Source organism: Anabrus simplex, chromosome 3 (genome assembly GCF_040414725.1).
Source record: "Anabrus simplex isolate iqAnaSimp1 chromosome 3, ASM4041472v1, whole genome shotgun sequence".
In the NCBI taxonomy this organism is placed as follows: domain Eukaryota; kingdom Metazoa; phylum Arthropoda; class Insecta; order Orthoptera; family Tettigoniidae; genus Anabrus; species Anabrus simplex.
The window spans coordinates 429,495,790-429,511,052 of NC_090267.1; the positions used below are offsets into that span (position 1 = coordinate 429,495,790).

The window sequence follows — 15,263 nt, forward strand, 5'->3', positions numbered from 1 at the left end:
GTCTGTGTCAGCGTCATTTGTGTTGTCGTTGCGATACATTTTTACCGGAAAACTGCGAAAATATGTAAGAAGAACACACACGAGAAAACTGCGTCATGCAACGTATGTATTACGTAACTTCCACAAACAGGAGAACAAACTCGGCAAGATACTGCGGGGATTTCCCTCATCGGAAGAGTTGGGAGAAGAGCTCCTGCCATCTCTGAGCATATTTGGGTACCTCCTCTGCTAATAAACCCGCGATTTTCGAACGGAACATATATATGTATGTTTCCGCCCGGAGTGTAAGAAAAGTCGACCATATATATGTTATAATACCAATATAAATTGTCCGTTATTGGACATTATAATTTTCCAGCTAACTCATTCCTGGTTGCCAGCGTTTCGCCCCTGTGTGCTTGGTTGGGCTCATGGGAATCAACATCCATATCACATATATATGTTTCCGCCCGCAAAGAGTTAAGGCATCAGTCGCTTCCTTCCCAATCCTAGCCATGTTCTATGCCATTACCACCATAAGATCAGTCTGAGTTGGTGCAACGTAGAACCAATCGCAAAAGAAAAACTTTTGAAGCAATAAATAATTTCAATTAGATCCATTATCATGTTTTGAAATACGGAATTTGTCTGGAAACCTGGTTGATGAATGATTCAGTTTGAGACGTTACGAAAGAAATCTTCAGCTCATTTAAGAAAATATTCAGTTAGTTAGTAAGTGACAGTTTTTTGATGTAGTTCAAAACTTAACATCAACCCTTTTTCTTTAGCATGTAAATATTTTCGTAGGCTTTAAATTTGTTGTCATGTTAATTGCCTGTAGACTCTAGATGTATAAGAATTGTGTCTTTGTATCTTAAATTTTCCAGTAAATTTGCTTTTTTTAATGGTGGGAATCAGTTTATCTCATCCTAGAAGTGCATCATGTATATGTAAACCTCCAGTTCATGCTATTTGTTAGGAGCAGGTTAGCAATATTTTAAATCAAACATAAACATTCATTATACACAAACTGACTCAATATAAAGCAATTTATGCTTCAAGTAATGAAAAACAATATGTTTTAGATCTATACTGTTCAGACTCTCTGCTCATCTGTGTGCCCCCATTTTGCTCCGATTACTGCTTGCCAAATACACGGCATTCTTTTGGTTGACTTTTCCATCATATCGTGGTTATAGTTCCCCATGCTTGCAAAAGACGTTGCCAGAGATCTTGTCAGCTGTTGACTGAAGATTACTTTTCCTAATGGTCGAGTTTATACACAGCTCAAAGGGTGATAAATCGGGTGACTGAGGGGAGTCAGGTAATCAATTGTGGAACTACTGATGATTCTTGTTTCTTACATACTGTACTTCTTCCTGCACAGCTTTGATTGTGTTTTGGGTCATCGTCCTGCTGCAGAGCAAACCCTATTCTAATAAGTTGAGTGCCACATGGCACTGCCCTATATAATATGATGGTACTGCTCCTTCCTCCAGATACCTTCCACTTACACCAAGTCTCCCACATTATTACCGAAACAACCCCAAATCATAACGCTACTACCCCCCATGCTTCACAGTTCGTGTTAGGTAGCCTTTTAGCATTATTCTTTCTTCTGGATGACGGACATACTGATGACAATTCGACCCAGACTTCTTAAATTTTGACTCCTCACTCTATAGAACACTTTTCCACTGGTCATTGGTCCAATCCTTGTGTTGTCTGGCCCTCTGAGATTTATGTCTGTGTTAAATGAGGCATTTTTGGCAGATACACGTCTACATAACCCAACATCACATAAACTGTGTTTCACAGTTGACACTGACACTGGTGGTTCTCTAGTTCTGTTGATTTCAGCACAGATGTTCACAGCTGTGAGCCCTCTCTTACATTTGCTGCTTAAGGTCACAATTTATCTTCAGCAGCAGATTTTCTTCTAGGATGGCCACTGCATACTCTGTCTTTGTGATTGCCTTATCTCATTGTCTTTGTTTCAAAGCAGAGTGAACACCTGATTTAAAAATCCCTAATTTTGCAGGAATCTGCCAGTTAGACCAAACAAGCTTTTTTTCACTTATGCTAGCTTTTTTCCCCTTTTCTGCTGTGAGTCTCTGTCATACAAAAATTGGAGCAGTACTGAAGAGAAGTCATTGTTGGAAAACAGTCTGAACCACCAGAGGTATTAAAAAAAGAGGGAAAGTAGTTTGTATTAACTTACAGCTAACAATAGCTAACCATAGACGATTTCAACAACAAAGACAACAGAGTCTTTTAAGGTTCATAATAGCTTTAGTATAGCAATATAACAAAATCTAGGCTAACATTTGGTATACACAAGCTGAAGATTATACAGAGTGTAACACTAACGTACAACCAAACTTTCAGGACACATTCCTAACTCATAAGAAAAAAAAAAAAAAAGTATATGGACATGGGTCCTTAAACGCTTTATTTCCACATTAGAACTTCTTTTCTACAATGCTATATAGTACATTAATCATGGAAAACACACAGGAACAGAATGCACCAGCATACCACATGAAACTTTTGTACATTAAATGTTCAAAATGTCTTTCATTAGCATGGATATATGCACAACCCATCGTCGCATTGAATCCCAGGTGCACTAAATGTATCCCTGGAGTACTGCGTATGGTTTTGCACCCTTCCACAACACGGGCACGAAGACGATTTGCATTTTGTACTGGTATTTGATACACAAGAGCTTTCAAATCCTCCTACAAATATAAGTTAGTGGGTTTAGGTCCGGAGAGTGTAGAGGCCAAGGACTTGGTGGTCCACCTGTACCTGTCTATCATGGAATCTTTTATTTAGGAGCCAGCAGACGTTAACACTAAAATGAGGAGAAGCTCCATTGTGTATGAAGTGCATGGATTCAATGTAATTGCAGGTTATACATGACAAATGTGTTTTACTTTATCTGGGACTTCATATCTGTGCCATAATAGCCTGTAGACTCATTCTAACTGGTCTGAAATTCTTAATTATAACATGCTCTGAGGGGAGCACAACAGGAGGCAGTTTATTACTAAGTTTGGCTCTTTGAAACATTACTATACTTTTGTCCTCTGTATGAGTTAATTATTTGGTAAGTTGATGCTAGAACATTTCCCTTAAGCAAGTAAAGATATGGTGTACTGAGCAAGTTGGCTGTGCGGTTTGAGTCTTGTAGCTGTGAGCTTACATTCAGGAGATAGCACGTTTAAACCCCACTGCTGGCAGCCCAATGGTGGTTTATAGTGGTTTCTATTTTCACACCAGGCAGATGCTGTACCTTAATTAAGACCATGGTCGCTTCCTTCCCAGTCCTAGCCCTGTCCTACCCCATCGTCGTTGTAAGACCTATCTTTATTAGTGCAATGTAAAAAAATATATAAAACGGTATAAATCTTTAAAAAAAAAAATAGCAGTGTGTGGCACCTAGCAGGTTAGCTCCATGTGCTGCGGCCCAACCAGTTATGGTTGCTAGCTCTATAAGTAGGAGACTGGTGGCTTTGAATCCCCCGTTGGCTGTCCTCAAAAATGGTTTTCCGTGGTTTCCCATTTCAACTCCAGGCAAATGTCAGGATGGTACCTTTCTCATGGCCGTGGCCACTTTCTTCCCATTCCTATCCTATACAATTTCACGAATACCCACAGACAATACCCTCACACAGCGGTACAAGTAGCACACCTCAATGGAGTGTACTGGGAATAGCTGCTACAGAACTGGTGAGCCAGACATGTCTTGGGATAGGCACTAAAAGCCATATGCTAAAAGCAAAAAAAAGCACTGAGGTATTTCTTCAGCACATTAACATGAATGTTCTTTCTTGTATGAATGTTTGATGCTTTTTTTTTTTTTTTTTTAAATCTTTTAAAATCTTGTCGTGTAAGGCAGGATTTGATAAAATATTCCCAACCTGATGTTTCAAGGAAAGAGGCTGTGCAACAATTCCTCTTAATGTTTACATAAACCATTTTTTTTTTTAAATGTCAGATTATTGTGTATTTTCCAAAAACTGAGTAGTGAATGGTGCTAATCGATGGGCCAAAGTATTGCAGGGTATAGGAGTACAATCTTTCTGTTAATAATTGAACTTGTGTATTATTTTTGACAGGACTATGATCATATTGGACATAAGGGATGATTTTCACTAAAGAAGAGGACTATTTTTGTAAGTGTGTGTTATCTTTGGAATTCTCAATGTTAATGACTTGAATTGTTCTGAAACAAAATTTGTATATTCTAAGTAAAATGACTGAAACATTATATATACACACACATACATGTTAATCGTGCTTTTAATTCAATCTTCACATTATTCTCAATGTGATTATCTCAATTGCACCACTAGCTGGCATTTGCAGCAATGCTAGGCAAACCTGTAGTTTTATAAATTGTGTATGTATTGTATGTGTACTCTGCTGCTCAGTCTTATTGGTTTGAAATTGAGGGAGATGGAAAAGTCTTAATGAGTGCATCTAATTTTTTTACGAGACTAATATCTGTTGCTTAAATGATCTATAGTTGATGTAAACTTCTGCTGATATTGTTGAAGAAGCAAAAGCAGTTGGAATGACCATCCAAATACAATTGTACTTTCCCCCGTTCAGGATTCATGACCAGATTACAATTGCAATTTCATTTTGGTCCTTGGTGGATGTATAGTATGTATAATCGCAGCTTAGTAAATAAAAAATCCACTTTTTCACCACAATAATAATCTTGTGATTTTTTAATTCTACATTAAGTTATACATTAATACAGGACATGTTTTGTCCTGTTTTAGGACACCCTCAGCCGTGTTTTCTTGTTAATGATTAAAACTGACACAGAAAACAAGGATCCATAAAACACTATATAATGAACAACACTTAAATTAAAATGTCTTGTCCATGACAAGGAGAATAGTAAAAATTCCAAAGGTCTTGTAAATCTTATCCTCTATTTATGTATGACATATATTGTTTGTTAGAACTTTTTTATATACAACATCGCACTTGTGCTCTTGTTTACAAAAATATTCAACTGTCTAGTATATTAAAAATCTTCTTTTGACCAAAATTGCGACATAAATGAGCACTATGAAAAAAGAAAACATCTGTAACCTACTTGTTGTGAGGTGGAAAGGGAATTTCTTATTGTTGGACAAATAAAGACCATTTTTTACCTGATGAAGAACAAATCCATAAAATGTCGTAAGTCCAAATCTGGAAAGAGGAGAAATAAAAATTGAATAGTATGAGAATGTGAAAGGGGCCAACTGATGTATATGTTAGGCCTTAAGTATATTCACCCCACGACTTCCCACAGCTGACTCACTCACAACCACCTACTGTGCTAACAGCTGCTCTCCATCTAAGTATTGCTAGCATTGTAATTGTGTTTGGCCGCAGGACCTGTAAACACAGCAGGGGGAGGAAGGGAAGCAGAGGGGCTTGAAGGGGGCAGAGTGCTAATGTCGCTAGGCATCACAAATTTTCTGCAATGAGCACTCACATAGAGGAAACAGTACACAATTTTATATCCATAGAGCAAGATTTGAGGGTTATCAAAAGAATTAGTAAAGGGAGCCTCATGAATGTGACAGAAAACTTGTCTATCTAGACCAGTTTTGCAATAATGAATACAATCTTAATGAAAATTTAGAAAATAGGAATCCTCCCTATGGTGAAACCCCTTCTTTGTTAACGTTATTAGGCTACAAGAAAGAAAATCTTCGTAGAAAAAAAGAAACCTCCCTTTCTTGGCGGATGGGACACTTCCTCTCTGCCCCCTTTGAGCCCCTCTGCTTTCCCTCCTCCTGCTGTGCATGCAGGTCCTGCGGTCAAACACAGTTACAATACTAGACAGAGAGCAGCTGTTAGCACAGTAGCCGTAGGTGGCTGTGAGTGAGCCGACTGTGGGAAATTGTGAGGTGAGTACACTTAAGGTCTAACATACACATCACTTGGTCCCTTTCACATTCTCATATTATTCAGTTTTTATTTCTCCTCTTTCTAGATTTGGAGTTAAGAGATTTTACGGATTTATTTCACCTTCATCAAGTAAAACAATGGTCCGTTTTTGTCCAACAGTAAGAAATTCCCTTTCCACCTCATAACAAGTAGGCTACAGATGTTTTCCTTATTTTAATAGTGCTCATTTATGTTACAATTCTGTCAGAAGAAGATTTTTAATATACTACACTGTTGAAGATTTTTTAAAACAAGAGCACAAGTGCGACATTGTATAAAAAACAAGTTCTAACAAACAATATATGTCACACATAATTAGAAGATTTACAAGACCTATTGGAATTTTTACTATTGTCCTTGTCATGGATAAGATATTTTAATTCAAGTGTTGTTGAATATGTAGTGTTTTATGGATCCTTGTTCTCTGTGTCACTTTTAATCACTAACAAGAAAAAACAGCTGAGAATGTCCTAAAACGGGACAAATCATGTCCCGTATTAATGTATAACTTGTTGTAGAATAAATTATCAAAAGATTATTATTGTGGTGGAAAGGTGGATTTTTTGCTTACTAAGCTGCAATTATACATCCATAACCAGAAATTGAATGGTATTATGGAATGGTTCCTAAAATGTCTCATTTTTAAAGAATATATTTGAGACTATTGAATTTTTCTATTTAACAATATAGTTGCAAGGGAATTGTTTGGGTTTGACCAAATTGATAGCAATGATACTTCATAGAATGATCAATTTAGGAATCATAAACTTAATGGTAATAATAGTTATTCTACTTTAAAATAATATTTAATTACTTAAAAAGTAGACATTTTTGGTGTTTTTTTATTTTTATGGAACATGGTGTATTGATCAACTGGAAGGAATCTGGCAGTTTCCCCGTTTGTGCTAATACAATATTGTATTAATGACATGCACGTTTAGATGAAGATGACCAAGATTTCATTCTGCATACGAAATATTTTAGCTTCCATTATAAACAATACAGATATATTAAAACCATAATATTTTGACAATTGAGGAGCTATCTGATGGTGAGATAGCGGTCCTTGTCTAGAAAGCCAAGAATAACAGCTCATTTGTTGTGTCGACTACACAACACCTTGTAATTTAGGGGCCTTCAGGCTGAGCAATGGTCACTTGGTAGGCCAAGGCACTTCTGGGCTGTTGCGTCATGGGGTTTGTTTGGTTTTACTTGTTAGTAAAATAGGTTTGTAGGCATGAAATTCTGTTTATGTTGTCAAAATCTCATTTTCAGTATGAAATGTTTTACGTAACTTTAAAATAGAACTATCAGTGTATTTCTGCACCAGCCAACCGCTCCAAGCCACCCAGCTATTTTTCAGCAATTATTATAAAACTACCTTTGATTTTATGGCAAAATTATTGACTTGACTTATTTCTCTATGTCCGTTTTCCAAGCAAAGGACTGCTACGAAGGCCCTTCATTGGTCTCCTCTCCTGGCTAGTGTCTGCAGGTCTTACGTGATCTTTCCCTTTGTCGTGCACCCTGAGAGCTTCCTTCTCAGTGGCATCTTCCTTCCTCAGATAATGGCCTACCCAGCCTCATTTTCTGCATTTTGTCTGTAGATATATTGATTTTTTTCTCAGTCCTCTTCCGAAGTTCTGTGTTGCAGATGGTCTCTGGCCAGTGAATCTGCAGGATTCTTCTGAGGCAGTAGTTGATGAAGACTAGGAGGCTCTTGGCAGTCTGTGTTGTAACTTTGCAGGTCTTCCATCCATACAAGGGAAAGATTCTAAGCTTTGACCTGGCTGAGATGTCGCAGGTTTTCCATACCAAATACAGCTGGACGAATGCGGAAATTGCTTTCTCAGTGTTATTCTTAGCATCTGCACTGGCACCCCTCCCATCCTCTGCTACATTGCTGCCAAGATATTGAAACTTTGCAATAGTTTCAACATCCTCTCCATTAATTTGGAACCTGCTGTGTGGATTGATTGTTCTTTTCACTAGCATTATCTTTGTCTTTTTGCAGTTCATCATTCCTATTCTAGCTCTGTTCTTGAATGCGATTCAGCTTGTCCTCCAATATATTGAAGTTCTGAGAAATTACACAAACATTATCAGCAGAGTCAAGATCCTCCGGGCATTGCATCAACTTCTATCATAGCCCAGTTTTAGCTCCAAATGTTGCTTTTCTCGTGACCAACTCCATAGTGATGTGGAAGATGGTGGGAGAGTGGATAAAGCCCTGTTTCCCTCCCAAATTGACGTGTATTGGTTTGGTTAGTTTGCCTTTGTGGACCTTTGACACTTGCAGTTTTTGTAGAGACTCTGGGTGCTTTCCCATTCTTCATCTTCTGTATGGCCACAATAATTTCCTCCTTGATTGGCGTGTCTATGTTGATTCTCGGGTTTAGCACTACTGGCTCCTTGCTTTCTTAGGTATTCTATTCTTGGCTAGCGCTTGACGTATGAATTCTTTTCAAGGAGTCAAAGGCCTTGAGAAAGTCTACAAACATAAGATAGAGCATTGCATTGCATTCCACTCCATGCACTGCTCCACTATGATCTTCAGCGTATTGATTTGATCGATGCAGAATCTGTTCGTGTGGAACCCGACTTGCTCACTTCTCAGATTATGGTCCACAATGTTTAGTTCAATTGAGCAGTAACCTCATGAATGCTTTGCGTGAGATTGATAGTAGGTAATGCTCATTGGCTTTCCTTGCCAATTGTGACACAATGTCCTATCCCCTTTCTGTGGTAGTTTCACCAATAGCCCTCTTGCCCAGTCTTCTGGAATCTTCTCTTGTTCCCACACATTTATAAGCAGAGGATGAAGTAGTTCAACTGAAAGTTCAGGGGCAGGATGGATGTTATCAACTCCGGGTGCCTTCCTGGCCACAATAAATTCCTCCTTTGATGGTGTGTCTAGTTGATTCTCAGTTCTAGCACTACTGGCTCCTTGCTCTCTATCTCTGATCCATCATTCTCCCTGTCCATATTTAACACCTTTGCAAATGCAAAATACTCTCTCCAGCTTTCCTGTTGTTTCTTTACTCCAGTAAGCATGGTGTTGTCCTTGCTTTTCGCAGGACTTCCTCTCTATGTCTTCTTTTTTGGAGATGGTCTTTGTCACCTCATAGAGGGTTTTCAAGTCGGCGGTTCCTTCGGTGTGCTCTGCTTTAAGGGCTTATTTCTCTACCCACTGCCGCTTGTCCGGCATTCCTCTTCACCTCGTTATCTTGTTCGATGTAGACATTCTGTACGGCAAGCTTCTGTTCTCGAATTTTACGCCAATTGAGTTTCTGTTTGGTACCCCTCCTTGCTTTGATTTTCTGCCTAATGTAATCAGACATTCATTTCTTCACTCCTGTCTCTCTGAAACCAAGAATTTTGTCGCAGGTCTTCACAAAGCTGACGTTCACTTTACTCCATCCTCAGTCGTGTTTCTGCCTGCCCTATCAAGGGCTTCAAACCGACTTCTCAGCTGTATTGTGATCTGGTATTGTTTACTACTGCTGCTGCTGCTGCTGCTGCTGCTATCTTTCTGGATTCGGAGCGTGGCATGTTAGATTTGATCTTGATATGGAACTGTGCTAACATGAGATGATAGTTGCTCCCTGCATCAGTGCTTCGCATGTTCTCATATCGAGCATCCATCTTCTCAACTTCCATGTGATGGCCACGTGATGTCTGATTGCATTGGTCGACACCCATGTTATTTTGTGACATTTCGTATCAGTGTCCTGCATAGGACTGGCCTTCAGAGTTTTGCTGTGAAATAGGCCAAGTTTCCACGCAGGCTCTCGGATCCAGCGCATCTTCAGCTAGGGCTGATGCAGCGGGCACTGGCCAGGTAGTTTCAAGCCGGTTCGATAGAGAACACTACTCCTTCCGTTCAAGTGGGAAGGGCTAATATGCACACGAACATGCAAACAGTGCGTGAGCAACAGCAAAATCTCACTGCGTCCATGCATTGTATGGAGGCAAAAAGCCCCGAAAATACTTCAGATTTTGCCAGCCTATGAGGTCACTTTGAGATGAGCACATGAGAGGTGAAAAGAAGAATGTGCATTGAGAATTTAAGTGAAGTTTTTGCACTTTGTGAAATATAATTGAATCAGTGATAAATTAATGAAAATAACATTAAATGAAAGAACAATTTAATTTTTAAGAATAATTTGAAGTAATTTAAAAATAATGTTCAAAAGGAAAATTCTGCTGTCCATAGGAGCTTTATCTAATTTAAGGGTTTAAAAACTTTTGAGCTGTTATCTCTGGTATTCTGTAGAGAAATGCTCAACTCCTATAACCAAATGGTATGAGAGTAAAATGATTGTTCTGGTACACCAGTCCGTCCACAGAATTGGGATGGAATCCTTGCCTTGTATCAATTAAAATATTTCTCGCTGTACTGAAATTAGAGGGGTCGATGACCTTCAATGTTAGGCCCCTTTAAACAACAAGCATCATCATAATCAACATTACTGAAATTACTGTAGATGGAGGCACTAGTGGCTGGAATGCACAAGATTAAACATGCCAATCCACTAGCTTCCTGAAATTAAACCAAAGTAATTGAAGTGTACAGGGAAAGAAGGGGCTCATCAACATTATATTAACTTTTCATTAGAATAATTTTAAACTTCAGAACCTCTAAAATCAAGAAATTCACAAATCTTGGTACATTGATCATAAACATGTAACTTATTTTCATTACAAAATTTTAACATACAATAAGGCAAAAAAAAAGAAAAGAAAAAAAAGAAAGAAATTGACTATATACATGTGTAGGAAAGATGAGGCTCACTGCATTGAACTGTTATCTTAAGTCTCTCTATTATTGTTTATTTTCATCATCATTAGTAAAATAACATGAGCCATATATAAACTATGAACATTTTTCAAGCCCCTGATAAGCACAATATCACACTCTAAAATATTTGTAACAATTTACAAATTACTTCAGTAACTATTTTGTCAAACTTCCTGTAACACAGGCGACAGTTCATCATCTATGAGGAATTTTTTCATAAATAATCCCTTGCCTTATCACCGCTGAATCTCATCTCTGTTGTAAGTCTTTGAACTTCTCAGCAGATGTGGCCAGTGCTCCTAGGGAAGAAAATTGTGCTATTATGGATTAATTAACTGAAGGTGTGTAATACACTATGAGGAAATGATACACTTACCTTCATATAAGCTTCCTTTGGCAGTTCAAATTTGCCATTAGGATGATTGGAAGCATCGTGTCTCTTCCGTTTTGCGCTGTGGAGACTGATTCCCAAGCTCTTTTGTAAGTGATCCAGAAGCTCAACGATGGTCCTCTCAGAATATTGATCTCTATTATTGGCAGGGATGGAAATGGTGACTTATTTGCATACCTCTCGTCCAAGAAGTTCTTCCAACTCCTAAACATTGTGTGGTCAACTGTTACCACGTTGAACTGGGTTTCTGACAAGCAGTTTTGATGATAAATTCAGTCACTAGGAACAATTGCATGGGTTTTGAATTCCTGAAATCCATCCTATTGTTCTCAAGATAGGAATGGCCCCTTACTTGGAAGGTTACATATTTTTTCACCATGTTGAAGAGGAAAAGAAAGAAAGTGAAATTCTTCTGTTCACTACGTGAGTCACAGAACATACTCAGGTGCATTACATGAGAATGGTTGTAGATGAAGTCACGCAACAAGGAGCATATATCTTCACTTCTCTTTTTGCCTTCATGTTCTAGATCAGGGCCTCTCAGGGTGCATGCACTGTGCACGGTGCAAAAGACGACTTCGCTTGGTTGACCAGAGTGCAGATCCCCACTCCTCGATTTAGAGCAATAGCGCTGTCTCTCTCTTTCCACACGCCTGTCTCGCTCGCTCCCCCTTCCTCACTTGCTCCGTAGCGCTCCAAATCTGAGCTGAGTTGTGCTGAGCTTAGTCGAGTAGCCCAGAGACAAAGCGTTGGTCTGAGCTGAGTCAAGCGGGACAGATGCACTGTGCACAGGAACTCTGCATTGCTGTTTGCATGCGTGTTTGAGAGGCCCTGCTCTAGATCTTTCTTTCTATCTTTCTTAATCTGTTTACCGTCCAGGGTTGGTTTTTCCCTCGGATTCAGCAAGGGATCCCACCTCTACCGCCTCAAGGGCAGTGTCCTGGAGCGCGAGACTTTGGGTTGGGGATACAACTGGGAAGAAGACCAGTATCTTGCCTAGGTGGCCTCACCTCCTATGCTGAACAGGGGCCTTTTGGGGGGCTGGAAAGATTGGAAGGGATAGACAAGGAAGAGGGAAGGAAGAAGGTGTGGCCTTAAGTTAGGTATCATCCTGGCATTTGCCTGGAGGAGAAGTGGGAAAACACAGAAAACCATTTCAAGGATGGCTGAGCTGGGAATCGAACACACCTCTACTCATTAGACCTCCCAAGGCTGAGTGTATCCCATTCCAGATCTTGTACCACTTTTCAAATTTTGTAGCAGAGCCGGGAATCGAACCCGGACCTCTGGGGGTTGACAGCTTATCACGCTAACCACTACACCACAGAGGTCCCATGCTCTAGGTACATATAAAACTACTTTTGGAAGTGGACAGTACTTGGACTTTAAATGGAAACACAGATAACTGTCTCCTGCACTACACATCATTTGTGGAGATGTTAAGATCAACCAAATTTCTCCCACAGTCAAAGCACATTGCCTTGAATTTACTTTTTATGTCTTCCTTTCCTCAAATAAAATGCTTCTATTCTGTGTAGTTAACCTCCTGCTGCTCGTACACTGAGCGCAAGAGGAATACAATGATCTCTTTTCCCCTGCAGGTATGTTGATGACCCCCTTCTTTCCCTGTATGCTCTTTTTTTTTTTTTCCAACTCATTTTTTCTGGAGAGTGAGCTGCTTCTTTCACAGATGGAGATGCTCACTAAGACGTTCCAAGCCATATAAGCAGACGGTGAAGATCGCCATTTTTGCAAAAAATTCAATGAGACCCTTCTTTCCCTGTGCCTTTCAATTGTATTTACAAGGTGACAAAAAGTGTGCAGTATAAATGTCAGTAACCTACATTAATGTAGTGTTAACATTAACTGTTCCTTCCGAAACGTCAAGATGTCCTAGCTATTATATACAGTCTTGATGTATGTATCCACTTTGTCATGATCTTGAGAACTGGGTACCTTGTCCATCAACTAACTGTAAACATCCTGTAACAAACCCCATATTCCTTCATTAGAAGGTGTTTTTGTTTACAGTTTTGTTTTACGTCATATCGACACAGGTTTTATGGCGATGATTGGATAGGAAGGGCCTGGGAGTGGGAAGGTAGCGGCCGTGCCCTTAATTAAGGTACAGCCCCAGCATTTGCCTGGTGTGAAAATGGGAAACCACAGAAAGCCATCTTCAGGGCTGCCGACAGTGGGGTTTGAACCCACTATCTCCCGGATACAAGCTCACAGCTTTGCGGCCCTAACAGCGCAGCCAACTCGCCCGGCTGTTAGAAGGTTTAGATACAGTTTCCTGAATTTCGAAGGGCCCAAACTCCACACACAGTTTTGAAAATCACGATACTTCTCAGGGGGTCCATCATTTTTATGCTCTTGAAGAGTGGGGTGAGATATGTAGCAATTCATTGTTTTTTCATGACACTTTCTTTTAGAAGAAAAATAAATATTCTGAAATTTTGCTTCGGTTTAACAGGTGTCTTATGTGTTTCCAGACAAGTCTCCATTGATAGAGGATATTGAGATGTAGGTTGCTTGTCAGCTTGGAGCGTATTGATCTCTTCCTGAATAGGCTAAAGGGAAGTCATCAAATCTTGGAACAGATCACTGTCTATGAATGCAATTTTTCTAATTAGCCCTCTTTTATTTCACTCCACTGATCATTAATGGACTTCATCATAGAAATCTTTGTGTTCCAGTGAGTTTCGCATTTTTGTTGTACTACTTTCGGTAGGGACTGCATTGGATCACTTCGCTTCAGGTGTGGTACAAACGCCTTGCATGCATTCCAAACTTGGCACACTGTCAGAATTTTGGTAACCTTCTCCCAGTAATTGATCTCAAAAGTATGACGGACAGTGGACAGGCAATGTGCGAGGCTTAACGACTTATTCAAATCCTCCAGGGCCGTAGTTATGTTTGCCCCTTAATCTCTGATGGAATGACATTCTTGGGACATTTCGATGTCGTTACCAGCAGCTACGGCTCTGTTAATGGTGGCGTTGTGAATATTCTTGCCAGTATAAGGTTCATTTCCTTGGAATTTTGACGTAAGAATATCCTGCATTGCAGCACTCGCTCATAAATGTAGTGAGCAGTGAAAAAAATAAAAATCCACAGCCTATTTCAAGTCATTCGATCGGGTCAAGAATGGAGTGAATGAAGCCCCCATCTGGCGGCAAGGATAGGAATTGTGCTGACTGCCGAAGCCTGATGCACTTCTCTGGGGCAATGATTAATTGAATGACAGATGAAAGGAAATTATATTGGAGTGTGTTGCTGGAATGAAATATGACAGGGAAAACCGGAGTACCCAGAGACCTTTCCTGCTTCCCCTTTGTCCAGCACTTGAGCCACGGAGGCTAATGAGCAGTGAGGGTTACCTAGTGGTGGTCTGTATTATCTGCCTAACCATCAGTCTTAAAGGCAATGCTACCTTCCAACAGTGCTGAGAGTATTTCGGACAAGTCATCCGAATGTGCTTCTTGCATGATGTGTGGCAGTACCCTTGACACTGGTGTGTGATGGGAGATTACTACTACTGCATTGACAGGTCCGGATGAGCTGCAAGTATGAGGTTTATTAACTGCCTGCTCTTGAGTGCTTCAAATGGGTGCATGTTAGTCTAGAGTGCAGAAATTGACAGAACCCTTCTTAATGCTTTTTTTTGGGGGGGGGGCCTTAGTCATAATTACACAACACCTGTATCGCAGGAAGATAGTTATTGCAAAAACAGCGTGATATAACCTTTACAAACGCATTCCTTAAAAACGCCATGGAGTATCATTTTACCTTGTACTACTCTAGAGACTTGTACTCCAAATATTTTATACCATTCGAGTTACTGTATGAATACACTTGTAAGCATTTCGCCACATCACACGAATCCAACAAATAGTCCCATGTGTCTGTCGCAAACAGGGTCCACAGACTTCCATAACCATGCTTCACTCATTTACTAGTGTTTTCCTTCGGCACATATGTTTTAGCTCCTATCTTTTCTGCAACAGATTTCTTGCTGTCTTTAGCCACCTCCTCTTGTACATCACAAGAAAGGCATGACGGGACAATTATAGATTGAGTACCGGTTAAAATATCCTAGAAATCATCTTCAGCTGAAGATCATTA

At 39.7% G+C, this 15,263-nt stretch overlaps 1 protein-coding gene across 3 annotated transcripts in view; it reads left to right on the forward strand.

The window, feature by feature from the left end:
* LOC136866462 (protein cereblon) overlaps nucleotides 1-15,263 on the forward strand; it is an 88,790-nt gene that overhangs the window by 58,927 nt on the left and 14,600 nt on the right. For 2 of the 3 annotated variants that reach the window (XR_010859551.2, XR_010859550.2), the window contains one exon: nucleotides 4,104-4,160. The gene's annotated coding sequence lies outside the window, so the exon portion shown is untranslated. Of the gene's footprint in view, nucleotides 1-4,103; nucleotides 4,692-15,263 lie in introns of those variants that run through there. The other variant, XM_067143445.2, reaches the window with a different exon arrangement.